This window comes from Ochotona princeps, chromosome 20 (assembly GCF_030435755.1).
Source record: "Ochotona princeps isolate mOchPri1 chromosome 20, mOchPri1.hap1, whole genome shotgun sequence".
NCBI classification, from domain to species: Eukaryota; Metazoa; Chordata; class Mammalia; order Lagomorpha; family Ochotonidae; genus Ochotona; species Ochotona princeps.
In genome coordinates this window covers 27,833,504-27,851,268 of record NC_080851.1, presented here as the reverse complement: position 1 = coordinate 27,851,268, position 17,765 = coordinate 27,833,504, and the positions used below count along the sequence as shown (strand labels likewise).

General features: G+C 56.1%; 1 protein-coding gene and 1 long non-coding RNA gene across 2 annotated transcripts in view; both read left to right on the top strand.

Moving 5' to 3' along the window:
• The first annotated feature begins 3,546 nt into the window (after positions 1–3,546).
• LOC131482754 (uncharacterized) lies at positions 3,547–5,554 on the top strand. Its single transcript, XR_009247268.1, has 3 exons — positions 3,547–3,595; positions 3,933–5,004; positions 5,471–5,554. It is a non-coding gene; the product is annotated as an uncharacterized LOC131482754 (long non-coding RNA).
• A 2,779-nt stretch (positions 5,555–8,333) lies between these two features.
• Positions 8,334–17,765, top strand: part of SNX10 (sorting nexin 10) — a 53,678-nt gene continuing 44,246 nt past the window's right edge. The window contains exon 1 of the mRNA XM_012926135.2: positions 8,334–8,432. The gene's annotated coding sequence lies outside the window, so the exon portion shown is untranslated. The remainder of the gene's footprint in view (positions 8,433–17,765) is intronic.

The window sequence follows — 17,765 nt, the reverse complement described above, 5'->3', positions numbered from 1 at the left end:
CATTCTGTAGGACACTGTTCCCATTGTTTCTTCTGAGCCTCAGTTGTCCAATCAGCATAGTGGGCGCATCATGCACTTGGGGCATGGGATGGCCAGGAGGATTCAATGAGGACTGGAGGACAGAGACCCTGCATAGGCTTGGGCATTGCACCTGTTCATGCTCACGTTGCTGTCTGTTTGGTGTCTGCTCATTCAGTCCCCTATGCTGGACAAACCCTCCTACTGCAGGGTGGGCAGGATGAGGCTATATGGGTTCATGGACCTGGCCCACTACCACCTCTATGCTGAAGACATCAATGCTCACATTATCAAGCTTTTGCAGTGCTCCATTGGTAAGCACCAGGACAGCAATAGTGATGGCTCTGGTGCCATGGTCTCCACACCCAAGGCTGCGTTCTCAGTGGAAGAAAGCTCCCCCATCCCTGGGAACTCCTGTCTTGGGAGCTGGAGGCACCCAGCGTGTGCAGGAAGGTGCAGGGTATCACATTCTCTGTCCCCATGGTGCTTGTGGCCAGGGCTGCCATCCCATTTCACAGAGGACGACACTGAGGCAGCTACTGCTCCCTAAGTTGAGACAGACAGCTGTGTCTCTACTCCTGGGGAGGGCCCATGTCCTTTCCAGAGATTAAAATCCCCTGGTTTTTGGCCACCTTGCTGCACAGTGGGGTGAGTAGCGCATGACCTAGGAATTCACCATATGATGAAATGTCACAGGCCTTCCTCAGGTTTTCAAGAAGTCATTGTTCCATGCCTCAGGAGGGCCAGCTCACACTGTGCCTGGGGGGCTACTCAGTGTCCTCCCCAGTGCTACCCATATCCTGAGCGGGGAGCCCAGTAGGCAGAGAGAGAGAGATCCCAGTGGGGAGAACCAGCCCTAGCTCCTCACATTGCCCTAAATCATTCACTATACACTCAACAAACAAATTAGGTTTTCTTTAAGAACACTGACAACATGGAATAGAACATCAGGAAAATGGGAATTAACACAGAGCACAAAGCTATCACGGGGGAGGGGTCTGGCACAGGAATATCAGGGACAGGAGCTGGGGCTGGGGCCAGAGCTGCCTTGGCCTCTCCTGCCACCTCGGCTGTGGCAGTTGGGGACACACTGGCCTCTGACTCAGCTGCCTCACAGCCCCACAGCTCCAAGGCCAACTTGGACTCGTCCTCTCCAGTCGAGGCCATCCCTGGACCCTTCCTGGCCCCTCGAGGCACGACTGTCCCCCAAGCATCCCCAACCACATCCTCATGTGACCTGAGGGAGGCCACAGCTGGCAGGTCAGGGCTCTGCTGTGTCTCTGTTGTGGGGTTTAGGGACTGGATGGACCTATTCTCATGTCCACTGTGTCCCAGGCAGAGCCCTCAGGCCCTGGTGCCCCAGCATCTGCAGGCCTCCCATGCTGCATGTGTGCCCTCACCACGACTGAGTCACCGACTGCCACGTCAGGAGGTTCCAGGGCTCCAGGGCAGGACGCTGACGGAGGTTTCTGAGCCATGGCCATCTCTGTCCACTGCTCCACCACACACAGGTAATCCGGCGTAGGTGGCCTGTGCATGTCCAGGATCACGGCAGACCCCAGGTTGCTGTGTGGCACCAGGCGTGGGGCTGATGCGTCCTGACGCTGGGAGAGACAAGCAGGGACCTTGGCCATGTCAGGGGAGCTGCCTGCCATCCTAGGGCTCCCTCCATCCACACTCCACACCCCACACCCACACCAGCTCAGGGCCTCAGATTCCCATGGACTGCTATCCCAGCCTCCTCCCCCTCTCAGGGTAAAGTGTCCCCTTCCTGTCCACACCCCCAGGGGGCTATGGGCTCCCCAGGTGGGGCCTCAGGGATGACCTTGCCCACAGACATCTGCCCTGAACATCAGGGTGGCCCTTGCCTTTTTCTGCAGGTGGCAGCAGGTGTGTCTGAGGTGTGAGCTGGCCCAGCGCCTGTAGCACCGTGCCAGGCGCCCAGAGTGGGGCTTCCTGGGTCCTGGGCCTCGACATTGGGGGAAACAACATGGCATCATCTTCCTGAGTGTCGAAACTGACTGCTGTGCTGGCTCAGAGTGAGCTCTGGAATGTGGGTGCTGGTTGCTGGGCACCCAGTTCTGTGAGGTCCCATCCAGGAAGTGAGGTCACTTCCTGAAGCCCCTGAGCTGAGCCCCTCTAGCAGAGCTTCCCTGAAGACGTTTTGGGCTGTGGCTGGCTGCCTCTCCACTCCCACGCTGTGCCCCCCTGTCCACAGTTGCTCCAACACTACCAACACCTGCTCCAGGGGACAAGCCTGCGGGAAGCCATTTCACAGCCAGGAGAAGGCACAGCTGGAAGCAGACCTGCACCCTCCTCCTTGTCAACTCTGACCCTGCACAGGTCATTGACCCTCTCAGGACAGCTGTGTCTCCCTTCTGGGCCCTGGGCATCTCTTCCTAGGAGAGGCGGGCAGGTGCCTTTCCTTGTCCAGATGTGGAAATTGATGAGCAACAGCCCTCAGCCCTCCCCGGGTGGGAGCCCTTCTGCTGTGTATGTTCTCTTCACCCCATTTGCAATATCCTGAGGTCAGCTGTACCCACAGGCTTCTGGAACTGGTTCCACCTAAAGACCAGAGCTAAGCCACTGCTGTCCAGGTTCACAGCCCCAGGGCACATCTGGGACTGCTATCTTGTGGAACTGTCAGTTACTGGACACCCTGAGTCTTCATCCATCAGCACTCCAAAAGAAGCCCTGGGGGACCCTGAGGGCTCTGCAGATGCGGCATGTGACCAGAGGGAGGGGCTGCTGAGCCACACTGGGCCTCCCAGGGGAGCTGGGAACAGGGCCTTGCCCTCTGAGGAACAGAGGTCAGTGAGTGGCCTGCAGTGTCCCCAGCTGTGTGGCCCCTGCCCTTGCTCACTGCTCCCTGGACTTCTAGGGATGGACGTTTTCTGTGTGCATCACTGATGTGAGCACCGCATGACCTTGGCCATGGCATTCAGTCCTTGAGGGAATGGGGTGACCTACCAAGGTGACTAAGGGACAGGACTCTAGCCATGCATGCTTGGTGTGCTCCAGGAGCCTCCCATTGTCCATGGTCCTTGTGTGTCAGTGGGCCGAATCCCATGGAGGTTCCAGTTGTGGCTTCAGGTGGTGGCCGATGTAAGGAAGGGACAATGGGAGAACAGCACACACAGCGAGGGGCTAAGGGAGGAGTGCTCAGCTGAGAGCGAGAGGTTTGCACCTCAGCTGTCCCCATGGAGCACGCAGAAGCTGAACACGGTCAGGGAGACAGTCTCAATGCTCCCGGCTTCCTTACTCTGGGTCTTGGCTCTCCAGGACTCAGGAACCTCCCAGAGGTGCAAGTCACACTTTTCTCTGGCCTGGGATGCAAGGGCCATGTAACAGTGTGTCACAGTTGTCCTCCCCTGCATGTGGATGTATCCTAGTGACTAACACATTGAGCTACATTTCTCAGCCTCAGTTGTCCAGCGTGCAGTGGCGGCATTAGGCACCTGGGGTACTACATGGCCAGGAGAATTCAGGGAGATTCCATGGGTCTACAGGGTCTACAGGGTCCCCAACTCTTTAGCTGCTCATGTGGCTCTCCAGTGCAGTTCAGGACTGGAACCTTGTTCTTGCCACAGTCTACTCTGTCCCATTTACGGCGAATCCTCCCATATCCTGGACTTCGATACTGCTCCTGGAAGTCCAGCTATACCCTTCCTTTCTTTGGAAGGAACTGTGGTGCTGTAGTCCTTCTGGTGTCTGAGGATGGAAATGAGGCTGAGATCAGGTTGTTGCCCTGGTTCCTGGGTGAGCCAGCATCCTTTTCAGGAGAGTCCTAGGGCTCCTGGACTAATATACATGAGGGAACAAGACCTCTCGCCTCGGACACCAAATCAGTGCAGGGCAAACATCACCCATCCGTGTCAGGTGCAGGGATACACGCCAGGACACAAGCCTGCCAGGGCCCAGCACCTCAGCTGTTCATGTTCACGCCTTTCCACAAAAACCTGGGGCTGCCATTTCTCTGGCCTCTGCCCACTCAGCCCTGTGCCAGGCAGTCCGCCTGTCTCTTGAACCCCACACACAGTTTCAGTGGGCAGTCAGGCTCTGTCCACAGTCACGGTTAAGATAAGCCTCAGCTTGGCTTCCTGGGGCTTCCACAGGTGGGCTGCAACTGTCAGACCCCCAGGACCTGTGACTCAACATGACCGTGAACTTACAACCTTGTGATGTGGACATCTGGTGTCCCCTTCACTCTGGGTGTCCGTCCACGTGGCACTTGCTGCCAGGCCCAGTGCTGGGGGCACAGTGACCTGGAGCTCTTCTCTACCAAAGCAGCCAATGGGCGCTGCTCAGGACTCTGACCAGACAACCCCCAGCCATATGCATGCCATTCATGCACAGAGCCTGGGGCTGTGGGCTGGCAGGTGGCCAGGGTTGGGGTGGACTGCTGGTGACTCAAGGCCTTTCTCAGAGGGGACTCTTATGGAGTTGGTGCTATCACTGGGTCTAGTTCAGGCCATTCCTGGGAGCACAGCCCTGGAGGCTTCCAGCGATGCTCCCTGCCACCTCGTTCCCTCCACAGCCCAGGAGCCCCTCTAGAATCTCCCAGGGCTGTGCACTCTTGGAGACTCTGAAACCCTTCTTGACTGCTCCCTCCCTGCCACGGCACCCTGTGGTCTCCGTGTCTGCCCACGGGGTCACAGAGGCTTCTGCACAGGCTGGGCTCAGTGTGCAGAGGGGAGGTCACAGCTTGTGGCACAGCTGTGTTCTGGGCAGGTGCTTCCCTCATGTGTGAGCCGGGGCTGACAACAGTGGCCTCTTTAAGGCTGAGCTGTGGTGCCCCAGGTCTAGCCAGGCACCCCCAGCTCCCAGGGGCTCAGCAAAGGGAGCAGTCATGGTCATGGGGTCACCCAGGGTCCATCTGGACGTTTGGCAGCACAGGGTCCCATGGAGGTCACAGACCCGGCCCACTTCCTCTCCTATGCCTTGGACATCTGCCTGCACGATTGGGCTTCTGCCAGTATCCCGTTGGTGATGGCTTTGGTGCCATGGTCCCCGCACCCAGAAAGCTGTGTTCTCAGTGGAAGAAAGCTCCCCCATCCCTGGGCACCCCCAACCTGGGAGCCGGGGCCTCCCAGTGTGTGCAGGGAGGTGCAGAGTATCACATTCTCTATCCCTATGGTGCTTGTGGCCAGGGCTGCAGTCCCATTTCACAGAGGATGACACTGAGGCTGTTGTTGTCTGACCTGAGCCCCTGGTCCTGACCACCAGGCGTCTGTGCCCAGCCTGTGGCAGCGTCTCCCTGTTTGTTGTCTTCCTTGGCCTTTGCAGCAGCCACTGCTCCCAGAGAGGAGACAGACAGCTGTGTTTCTGCCCCTAGGGAGGGCACAGTGGTGATGACCCAGGCCCTTGGATTCGGGGCCCCTAGTGCACATTAGGGCGGTAAAGTCACGGCCTGGGAGTCTCTCAGTTTGCTGAACTGTACACTTCTTGCCAGGTGAAAAAACTACATTTTATTAATGAACATGGAAAACAAGGCAGAGACGGGAGAAATGGGACAGTATATGGAGAAATAATCACCAGAAGGTGAAGGCAGGTCTGGCACTGGGGTGGTGCAGGGTGCACTGCAGGAGTTTGGTATGGGCATGGGACCAGTGCTGTATCTTCTGTCCATGCAACTTTACTGTTGGCAGCTGTGGTTACACTGGTCCCAGGGCTCCGGAGCACATCCTGTCCTTTCATAGCCCCCCAGGTCACTTGGGGCACTGAGGTTCCCAAGATCTCCTCAACCATGTGCTTGATCTGCAAGAGGGCAAATGCAACTCTAGCATGGCTATTTCTCGGAAGTCAGGGCCCTGGTTCCTCAGCTCTGGCTTGGCTTCAGCTGTGGCTTCACAGCTCCATTGTCCCAGATGGGCAACGGCCCATGTGGGGCCCCGTGGGCCCCACCTCTGCTGTTACCAACACAGCAGGCCCCTGTGGGACCTCAGGTAAGTGACAGGCTCTTGGGGAGGAAGCTGACATAAGCTCAGTGCTGGGGGTGGGACACTTTTCCCACTCCTGCATAAGGAAGGGATTGCGGCGTTGGCAGCCAATGCATGCCCAGGACGAGCTCTACTGGAAACCCCTATGATCTTTGTGCTTCTCCAAAAGGGGAGGCCGGACTTGTCCCTGAATCTGTTAGAGACAAACGAAGACCCTTGTCAATGCCCCACCCACCTTGCCTCAGCTTCCCACCAACTTCCCTCCAGAATCCTAACTCTCACCCCAAACCTCTCCAGCCCAGGGCAAAATGCCCTCTCAATCCTCGCAACTCATCCAGGGGGCTACCCAAGGGGGTCAGAGCGGAGGTTCCACCTGTCTGTCCTGGGTCACTTCACCTACCTTAGTTGAAAGCATGTGCAATGTTGCAATTGAGGATAGGTCCAGCATCTCCACCACTGGACGAGGCACCCGCACACTGGCCACTAAATCAGATGCTTCTGTATCTTTACGCCAACAAGCAGGTGGCTGACGAAGTTCCTGGAGGAAGTTGACATCCTAAGCTGGTAAAAGCCTTCAGGAAGAGTGGGATTTGGAAAAGGAGTTCTGAGGCTGCGGCGGACACCCACAGCCCACATGGGGGTGCCTTTGTGTCAGTCCTAGCTCTTCTCCTTCCTGCCCACCTACACTGGGGAGACAGCACAGGAGGGCTCACAGCCCTGGGTCCCTGCCACCCATGTGTCAGATATGCACAAGTGCCCCACCTGTGGGCTTTGGCCTGGCGCAGTTCCAGCCGTGGGCATTTCGGGAGTGAGCCAAGCAGATGGGTGATTTCTGTCTCTCTTAAATCAAGTCGGCCAAGAGAAATGCTGCTAGGATTTGGTTTGCTTGTGACTGGACAAAGTGATAATGAGCAGGTTTTAGGTCCAACGATGGCGGATAGAATTACCCCGGCAAATGAACGATGCAGCAAGACCCTCCCTATAACCTCAGCCAACCTCTGCCAATACAGCTGCAAAAACTGCTTTAAGGTCTTCCCTGGTGCCTCTGCCTCATGTCTGCCCGTTTGTGTTTCCTTCCAGGTCAGGCAGGTCCCTTCACCTGGCAACATGTGGAAACTGGGTACAAGAAAACACGCTATTAGGGCAGGGGGTGCCTGCTCTCTGCCGATTCTTCGGGAGCCGCTGAACCCTGTCTGCCTCTGCTGACCACTCACAGAGAACACAGAGCACCTCGTCTCAACTGAACCCTCTGGCCAAGCCACTCCTCTGAAGGACCCCACTCTGAACGCGTGCGAGGCAGGCTGCCTCCAAATGCCTGGCCAGGAGGCTATAGCTACTTCTGTGGACTGAGTCCTGTCTTTATCTTGTCCCTGGTTCAGCAGGAAGCAGTTTCAGAAGCATGACTTCCTGTCTTACCCCTCAAGAAGTGGGACTGAAACTCAGGGGGCATTTGGTAGCCAAGGGGCAAAGGTGAGGGGACAGGGTCAGGGGACAGGGAAGTTAACCACCCCAAGCTGGCTTTTCACAGGAGAGCTTAATGGGTCACACTGATCCTACCGCAGCTCGGACACTGCAAACATGGAGCCATTGAAGCCACAAGAGACCAGTTGGCAGAGCTTTCCTCCTAACCTGTAGTTCTCCACCCAAGGGAGGAGAGGGCCGCCATTTTCTGAACTTTTAACAGGTATGTCGCTCCCGGTGTGAGCAGGGATGGGGGTGGGGCTCCCTGGCTGGCCTTGGTCACCTTTCCCCCACACACCCTCTGCTGGAGAAGCCCAGGCAAACTGCTCCTCACGCGGTCGCGTTTTCAGGGAGCTCCTGGTGTCGTCTAACTGTCCCTGAGGTTAGTAAGCGTTCCTCCTAGCACCTCTGGGGAGTCCTTATCCGGGGACACCCTAAGCCAGAAGTCCCCCATGGACGTGGGGCTTCCCAGCTGCGACGCCTGGGAAAACAAGGAAGAGGCTGTGCCGGCCACTGTGTCCTTCCCTCTCCTCATGTCTAGGGGGCAGATTCGCCCAAGGGGCCCAAGCAGAAACACTTTGGTGTTTCAGGCCTCCTCAGGTTCCCTTAGCTTTCTCTCCCAATATTAATTTCTCAGAAACCCCAAACAGAAAAGTTGGCCTTCCCAGGCCACAAGCAGAACCCTGTACCCGCAGTTCCCGCCAGGGAGCACCTGGCTGACTCACCTCTCCCTGCGACCACCAGGGTTCCGGCTCAGGACTTTCGTTTCAGCATCCCAACCCGACTGTTGGGGAAGAAGGACGCGGGCTCCGCGTAACGGTCAGGGGCGCGCGCGGCGGGAGAGGCGGTACCCGGGGCCGCGGGCGGCGGCACGCGCGGGGTCGTTACGTGCGCGGGGCGTGCGGGGCTGCGCTCGCTTGCGTTGCTGGGCGCTCGCCGCCGCCGTCGCGCCTTTGAGTCAGCAAATTCCGTGCGCGTCACCTGCTCCAGGCCTTTGCTGCTCCAGCTCCGTCGGTAAGTGACACAGTCACGGTGAGGACAGCACACGGGGTCGCTGCGAGCAGGTGACAGCCCCTGGGGGTCCCGACTTGGAGCTGAGGCGCTGCCTCTCCCCTCACCACTGAGGTGAGGGGCCCCAAGAAAGACGGAACCGGTTGTCTGGGGTGGGGGCTGGGTTGTGTGAATCCAGGGTTTGCTTGGAACGGCGCCCCGGAAGAGGGTGGGACAGGAGGTGGGGTGGGGGAAACCTGAGTTCCAGAAAAAGTCCTGGCTTCCCAACCCCCCCACCCGGTGCAGCGGCAAGCGGTGTTGGGAATTCAGGGAAGTGTGGTGTGGGGATTTAAAGTAGGGAGTGGGGAGGATGGGGTTGGAGGATGGCATCAGTATCTTTTCCAGCTGCGGGATGGAGAGGTGCGGCCTTAGAAGCCATCCCGGGGTGGGGTGGAGGGTGACCAGTGGCAGCTTCAGACTTTGCCAGAGTGGCGGGGGGTCACCGAGGGGTGGTCACACCACGTGATTCACCTGTTCCAGAGACGCAGGTGCACGTAGGAAATATGAGACGCCTGGAGCAGCACGCGGCCTCCGTTAGTCCTTCCGTGTTGCAAAGTGGGTAACTGAGGCCTGGGGAGGGAGGTGTCTGCTCAGATGGGAGCAGAAAGAGGCCTGGGTGTCTGACTCATCCCCACCCCCTACCCCGCCAACCCGGCAGAGCTGGAGGCCCGGGGCTGGGTTCAAAGGCCTCCTTCCCTTCCTCTCAGAGCAGTGGGCTGTGCTTGGGAAGGGGACAGCCTGGGCCTGGGCTCCTCAGGTGAAGCTTGGGGCTGGTGGAGGAGGTTTATTTTTCTAAAGAGTGGGCTTGACATTGGCTGCTGGGGCTGTCATGTGATGCAGTTAACAGGCACCCCATATAGACAGGGAGGCCCTCAAATCTCCAGATGAGCGCTAAGCCCACTGCCCCAAGCAGCAGCAGACAGGCCAGTTCCTTCTCCCAACTGCCTGGGGTAGACTGGGTGTGGGCCATGGGGCTTGCTCAGGCTTCCCAGGGCAGGAGGGAGTGGGTGTGTCCTCCCCCAGAGCAGCCTCTCCCCCAGAGTCCCCACCTCCCTCTGCGCCCCTGCTCAGCTGGATTCCTAGTGTCAACCTTTACTCTTGGACATTTATCCATCAGCTGCAGGCATCTAGGGCCACGTGTGGCATGGCACTGAGCCTGCCCTGGCCCCCGGGCCCCCTGGCTGACGTCTTCCCAGCCCTGCTGTTGTGCTACTCTCATTTCAGGGATTTACTTTGCTGCTTCATCCATGGGGTAGGGACGTGGAAACTTCTGGAGAACCTCTGGTGTCAGGGGCTGGTGACAGGCAGAGAACTGGCTGCACGCAGGGCCAACCAAGCTTTGGTTTCTGAACGTGATCCAGGAAGAGTTCTAGCTGAGGCCATGGTGGACTCCGTGGAGAATGCAGGAGTGTTAGCCCGCAGCACTGTTCTCTTGGTCATGCGATAGGTATGGATTAGCTCTTAGGCTGCCCATGGGCTGTTGAAACAGGAGGGTGTGCTGGTATACGGCCAGGTGAGAACTGGTGGTGGTTTCATACCCTCTGAGTTGAAGTTGACCCAGGTGTGGTTGGCAGATAACTGTCTTTCAGGTGAGTGTTGTTTTATTCAGAAATAAAGCGGGGATGAGGTGGGCATTTGACTTGGCAGCTGCATATTGGGGCATCTGCATTTGGTCCCTGTTCCCTTGCTTCTCATACAGACTCTGAAAGGCAGCAGGGGTGGCTCAAGTGAGTGGCTTTCTGTCACCTGGGGAGGGTTCTGTTCTTGAAATCTGTCCTGGGACATAGCAGGCATTTTGGGAGTAAGCCTACAAGCAGAAACCCTCTCAAGAAATCTTAAAAAATGACAGCCCTCTATGACCCCCAGAATTGCTAACTCCAACAGCGGACGTTGATGGAGGGCTCTCGGGGTCCAGGCTTTGGGAGGGGCTTTGTGTGGCCGTGTCGTGATGCCCCCAAACAGACTTGGGGTGCAGATCCTGTTACATCATCAATTTATGTCTGGGAGCACTAAGGTGCTTCTGACTTTTGTTAAATTCAGCCCAGTGCATTCATGCTGACTAACTACAGCAGCCAGTAATTCTTTAGGATGCAGTGTGTGCCAGGACCCCCCTACCCCCGTAACCTCGCTTCACAGCCCTGCAGCTAAGACACCCACCTGGAAGAGAATGGGAACACCGCAGAGGGCACTCACACCAGTCTCCTCACATCCGGTCTTGTTTTCCATTTCACCTGATGCTGCCCTGAGGAACGAGCCATGTCAGGTTAGAACAGGAGGGAATGGCAAAGACTCCATTCTCCCTTCAGGCTGCTGCTGCCCACGTGAGCCCAGCAGAACCTGCTGGCAGTGCCTGTCCGGGCGCCTGCTGTCTCGGTAGCTCAGTCACCTCTCCATGATTCAGCTTTGCAAGACTCCACCAGCAAAACCAAAACCGTCTGGGAGATGAGGGAAGTTCGAGAACATACCTTGGTCGGAGGCCCAGGCAGCTCTAAATAGAACCTCTTGGTAGAATGGTGGTGTTGGTATGTTTTGGCGGAGAGAGATTTGAAGTCTGAGGTTCTGTGTAACTCATGTCTCCTGAGGTGTGAGGCCATCTCCCAGTCAAAGCCGGTGCTCCAAGCAAGGAGGCCTAGTTGGCCAGGAGACTTTTTTTCAGCTGAGTCCCACCTTTTGAAGACAAGGTTGAAAGGCAGAGGGGCAGTGCTGGTTCACTCCTCAGATGCCCATGAGGAAAGAGAAGAGGGTACCCCAAAGGAAGGGAGGTCAGAAAGAACCCCTGGATTTCTCTTCTCAGCAGATGGATATAGCCTCAGCTGTGTGTGCGGGGTGTGGGTCACCCGCAGGCTCTGCAAAGGCCTGGTGGGGGATGCACTTCACAGTTGGCAGTGTCCTTGCCAGTTGAACCCTTTGTGCTTTGGCTGTGTCTGGGTTATCAGGAAAAGGGACCCTCTGAAGTGCCTTCGGCTATGTGGGGCTCTGTGTAAGGGGTTGAAGGTGGTCAGAGGCAGCTGGCAGGGACTGGCCAGTTGGAACCCAAATGCCCCTTCTCTCTTGGCCTCCGGGGTTTCTGGCCCTTGACGCCCATCCCCTAGGCCCCATAGGGTGTTCTTTCTGGACTTGGGGCAATGGATCTGTCCCAACAGGCACAGGATTTTCTAAAAACTTTATTTGAAGACAGAGAGAGAAAGAAGAAGAGACAGAGAATCTTCTATTTACTGGTTCACGGCCACAACTGGGCCAGACAAGCCTAGATCTTTCTCCTGGTCTCCTGCGTGAGTGCAGGGGCCCAGGCACCTGAGCCATTCTCAGCTGCTTTCCCAGGTACCTCAACAAGGAGGTGCGTGGGAAGTGGAGCTGCCGGGATCTGAACTGTCACTCACACGGAGTAGATGTGGCAGGCGGAGGTGTTGCCTACTCTTTTGCATTTGGTTGCATTTGGTTGCCGTCTCTGAGGGCCTCTTCCTGGACTGTTATTAAATCCCTGTCCCTGAGGTGATGCTTCTCTTCTCTGGCCACGTGTTCTCCATCCCAGACCTGGTCCTCCAACTTGGCCCTGAACCCTGCTGTCAGTAGCTCCCCAGGCCCTGTCCTGGGTCCTTTGGCTTGACTGCACTGTCTCTCCGCAAATCTGGGGCTTTTGAACATTTGTGCATGTACGCACATGCACACCCCTCCCTAGATTCTTCCAGCAGGATTTGTAATTCTGCAGGTCCCAGATGCGGCCTGGGCATCGGTCTCTTGCTCTTGTGTGGTGCAGAGGCAGTGATGAACCTGCCCCAAATGAATCCAGTTGACACCCTGGTGCTTGCTCTTCCCTCCCGCAGCATCGTAGGGTGCCTGTGTAGACAATGAATGCAGACTCGGGGAGAATTCCCTGCACAGGAGACAGTCTTGCAAAGGCAGCTTGGGAGCGAGAGCTTTTCACTCCTGATCACTTTTCCCCTGTGCCCCGCTGTCCCAGCAACCACTTCCCTATCTGAATAAATGCCCAGGCTGTCAGTGAATCCACCTGGAAACCTTGTCCTCACGCAGCTCAGAGCCATCTCAGTGTCTCCATCACTTCTGCCATGTTCTCTCTCGGCCCCCAGACCCAGGCTGCCATCACATACTTTCACGGCAGCGTCTGTTCTTTATCATTCCCCTCTGCCCACCTCCATCCAGGTTACCCCAGAGGGATCATTTCCTGAAAGAAAGCTGGGACCTGACTGTCGTCTTCCTCGTCAAGTCCTACCTGGTGTCTCAACTGCCTGGGACAGAGGGTTGGAGTGGGATCAGAGCACACTGGCTAGACTGCTTGCGGGATGGGGGGTGGGGCCTCAAGGGGGTGGTGATATTGCGGGGTGAGGCCAGCAGAGTTGTCACTGGGCTTGGTTGTGTCTCTCCTGGTCTCCGACTTGTGCCAGAGGCTCTAGGTGCCATGTGTGGATTGTGAAGTGAGCCCAGTGCACCCCTGTGTGGTGTTAAACAGAGCAGACACACTGTATTGCTGTAGGGGGAAGCTGGGTGTTATTGGGGCTCCTGGGAGGGCTGACTCACCCACTGTATCCCCTCCCATTCACCTTGGCCTCATCCCTTGCGCAGCGTTCCTGGCTTCTGTGTGCCTCCTGGGCTTCTATCCCCCATCTCGTCGGTGTCGTGGCTTTCCCACCTGTAGCTGTGGGGACATCTTAGTTCCCCTTGGGCTTACATAGCCCCGTCCGTCAAGGGTGAAGGGCTGTGCCTATAGGAGCCAGTATTGTCTGGAGTCACTAATGCAAACACCCACAGAAGCGTGAGTCGTGGTACAGAAGTGTGTTGCAGTATAGTTAGTTCCTCTTTTTCTTTCTGTTGTGTGGGCTTGAGAGGTGCTGGGGTACCTGGGCTGTCCCCGCCACACCTGCAGGTCACCTCTGCTTTGGAGGCATGTGATCCCAGCTTTGGGCTCCAGGTCTCAGTATGGATAACCGGGAGCCTGAGCCAGGAAGCCTGTCCTGAGGCCATCAGAAGTCCAGAGAAGTTTCCTGGCTGGGAAATCCACAGGATGGTTCCTGGTGACTGCGGGCCAGATACAGGTGTTTTCTGTATTTGGCTCATTTCCCCGAAGGTGAGGAAATCTTGGAGAAACTGTTTGCTGTTTTGAGAACTTTGCCAATAGAGCCTGCAGGCTGACTCATGTCTAAGGCTCAGGGATTACACTTGGTACTTCCGCAAGGCAAGTTTTAAGAATTGCTAGGGCATTTCCTCCACTTCTCAAAGAACTGTATGTGTGTGTCACCTTGGGCTGAGGAACCTGGCCAGGCTTGGACGTCCAGGAGTGGTCCCAGTCTGTCCGTGTATGCGTGCCCTGGTGGTCCCAGCCCGTTTCTGTGAGTGCGTGTCCTGGTGGTATCAGCCATCTCTGTGTGTGTGTGTGTGTAGTGGTCCCAGCCCATCTGTGTGTGCGTATCTTGTCCCAGCTCGCTCCCAGCTGCACTCCCCTGGTATCTGCCTGCCCCCTGCACTCAGGCCTCCTTTGCAGCCTCCTGCTGGTGACTTCAGCCTTCTGTCACCTGCTCTTTTGAGTCATCCTGGGCTCCCTTTTTGCACTGAACTCTGGGGCCAAGTTCTTCCTGGTTTTTTTTTTTTTTTTTCCCCTCTTAAGAGCAGAGAGGTAGGTCACAGCAAAACTGACCGAGAAGGTTGTCTGGAGGTCATCCATTCCCGGTGCCCCACTGCACACAGAGCCGCTGCCTGCTGCCCGGGTCTCCTTCAGCGTGGTGGTGCTGCTTTTGTTATAGCCCCGAACCTGCACTGGTGCCTCCTCCTCACCCCAAGTCTGGGCAGAACTTTAGGCTCCAATCCTGCTGTTGTTTATTTATTTATTTATTTAAGATTGATTTATTGTGACACAGAGAGAAGGAAAGATCTTGCATCTGCTAGTTCACTCCCCAGTTAGTTGCAACAGCCAAGTCCAGACCAGTTCAAAGCCAGGAACCAGGAACTCCACCCTGGCCTCCCACAGGAGCCCAGATTCTTGGGCTCCCTTCCTCTGCCTTCCCAGGTGTGTTTGCAGGAAGCTAGATCAGAAACAGACTAGTGTGCCCGGTGGTGTGGCCAACCGGCTAAAGTCCTTGCCCTGAACACGCCGGGATCCCATATGGGCGCCGGTTCTAAACCCGGCTGCTCCACTTCTCATCCAGCTCCTTGCTTGTGGCCTAGGAAAGATAGGAGGCTTAACCAACAGCCCCTACGCCAGCCCCTATTTTGACAAATGTCTAGTGACACATGCCCATCACTGCAGTATCATCCAGAATGTTTTATTGATGTCTCTCTCCACCCCACAAATCCTCATGATCCAGTTTCTTATTTATTCCAGGCTGTGCCACGCCCTGCCCACCTCATGTCTAGAAGTCCCAACCTGGGACTTCTGTCACTTCACCCCACATCCTGTCCTCTGACTCAGTGCCATAGTATGTGGTTTCTGCTCCTGTGGATTCACCTAATCATGGTTTAAAACTATTCAGGGAGAAAAAAAAAATCCCGTGGGTTCCAAGAAGCAGAACTTGGCCATGCGCAGAGTCCTACGCTAATGGTGTGTGTTGTACTCAGTACTGGGAGTGATCTGGAGGGGCTTCCAGGTATCCAAGAGGACGTGAGCTTTGACATACTCGCAAGCCATTTCCTGTCTGTAGCTCCTTAGCTTTTGGAACTCATGGAGTTCCTTAGCCAGTGAGAATAGACCCCTCACCAGGACCAAACCTAGAGGCATCACAGGTTAGATTCAAGGTGAGTCCATGATACACTGACTTGCTAGGTTCCTTTTGGTATCCTAGTGGCTCGCAAGGAAATGATCCTTAAACAGGTTGGTCACGTGCATGCCCTACGTAGTGGCACCTCCTTGGCCAAGGTGAGGCTGTTGTCTTCAGATGTCTGCTTGCTGAGTCTTCCCAGTGCAGGCAGAACGTGGCTCTCACCCCTGTCTCTGAGCATCTAAGCTGTTCCTAACTTTGTCCATGGTTTGGTGTTTTTCACTCGCTGCTGTGTTCTCAGGAGGTCGTCGGGATCCCTTGTCAGGTGTCAGGTAGCTATGGAGTCGGAGCGAATGTTGCTTTGAGTCCGTTCACCTGGACCAGGTCTGGCTGTTTTGCCACCAGCTGCAGGACCTCGGGCCCTGTCACCTCTCCTGTGGGGCTCCTGGAGCTTTCTGCGGTGAAGGGAGGGGATAATTCGTGTCCCACACTTCACACAGTGTGTGGCATGCAGTCCGTGGTCAGGGATGTTTGGGAGTTTTATTGGTGTCCCCGGTGTCATTCTGCATGGTGCAGGGGTACGTCAGGAGTGAAGATAGAAAATACAAGAGAAAGAATGGACGTGGGGTGGCCGGCAAAGCTACCGCCTAAGATGCCAGCGTTCCTTTGGGGCCCTGAATCGTGTCCTAGCTGCTCCACTGTGATCCAGCTCCCTGCTACCCAGAGAGAGAAGAATCTCCTGGTTTCAGCCTATCCAGTCTCAGCCCTTGTAGCCACCTTGGGGAGTGAACCAGCCCACAGAGCTGCCTTTCTCTCTCTCTCTCTCTGCATTTCATCCCTTTCTGTAACTGACTTTTGACTCAACCTTTAAAGAGAAAAACAGGACATGAAGACACTAAGTTTTAAAAAAAACCACTTCTGCTCTGGCTGACAAGTTCTTGCCAGGTGCAGGGTTAGGGTGCGGGAGGTGGGCTGGCAGGGGCGTCCTGTTCCAAGGCCTGCCCCCCACCTCCCGCGTCCCCATCCCAGCTCGTTGGGCTGCCTAGGAACTTGATGATGATGATGATGCAGAAAAGGAGAAAATTTTGCTGAAAGGCTCTCAGTTCAACCTCATCTACCAAACAGCTCTTGGACACTGATGATTGTGTTAAAGGGCCTAGGGTGACTAAGCCTAGGGAATCTGGACACAGTCCCTGTCATCAGGGGACTTTGGTGCAGACAGACAGTAAAGAAGCAAATAGTCTCCAAGGTGAAATGCTATGGCCATAAAGTCTAGAGAGACATTCAAAGAGGGAAACTGCTTTTGGGGGAAAGCCTCTTGGAGGAGGAGGAGGATTTCAGACAAGGATCTGAGGGCTGGGAGGAAGCCGTCTTGGTGAGCTGGGGTGGGACAGGTGGGCAGGGCCAGTGTCCGAGGGAACAGGGAGTGCTCGACACCTGGTGTAGGACGTTGAGGATCTGACTTGGCTGCTGCCATGGACTCGCTGAGCTGTGTGGAGGAGTTAGGCAGAGGGGATGGCTGGAGACCTGCAGGGCTTGTCTGGATGCAACCCTTGTCCCCTGAACCAGTGGTTGTATTTATTTTCAATTTTTATTCATTTTTACTTGAAAGGCCGGCAGACAAATAGGTGTAGAGAAATTGTCCATCTGTTGGTCCAGCCTCCAAAGGCCCATCGTGGTCAGGGCTGGGCCAGGCTGAGGAAGGAGCCGGCAGCTGCATCTGGGGCTCCTGTGTAAATGCCAAGGGTCACCTGCTACCTTCCAGAAAGCGTAGGTGGTGGGGCCAGGACCAGAAGCAGGCACTGTGATAGGCAATGTGGGTGTCCTGAGTGGTGACTTAAGCATAGTCCTGGAACAGTGATGGCTTGCCCATGATCTGTGCACCGTGGGGCAGGTGGAGAGACTGCCGTGCGGCGCGGGTGTCACGTGTGTGTAACCCACTGTTCCTCGCCTTCCCTACCTGCTCCAGGTCAGGAGGACGTGACAGTCATAGGGATCTGGGACTGTGTGCCCCTCTTATTTCTCAATCAAAATGTGCAGTGTGCTTAAGCCACACTCTGGGGACATGGCCTCCTGTCAGCTGCCGAGCGCATTGGCTCTGAGATCGGAGGATGAGTCACAGCTTAATTGGATCATTGTGTAGTCTGCTGCAGAAATACTGAGTTCACCTGGGAAACAGAGTCACTGATTCTCTGAGGTTGGCTGGAAATGACCCCTGAGCTGTCCTTTGTTTTCTTGCACATGGATGTTGTCCTTTGACGAACCTAGAGGAAGGCAGAGTAGGGAAACGAAACAGCAGCTTCCGGCCTCCACAAGCCCCAGTGTGCCCTGTACCCTGTGGTAGGGCTTGGGGCAGCAGCTTCACCTCTCTGATAAAGGCAGGCTTGCCATGCCAGCTTCACCGAGTGCTATGGGAACACGAGCAAAGGGCTTTCAAAGTGTGAGACCCAGGTTTTGCACGTTGCAGCCAGGACGCAGCTCCTGACCACAGAGCAAAGCTTCTCCCTGTCTGCAGCTGTCAGGACTCCAATCTGGACGAGTCGGAAGATTATTGGTATGACTCTGAGTGTGCTGCAGACTCGAGAGCCCC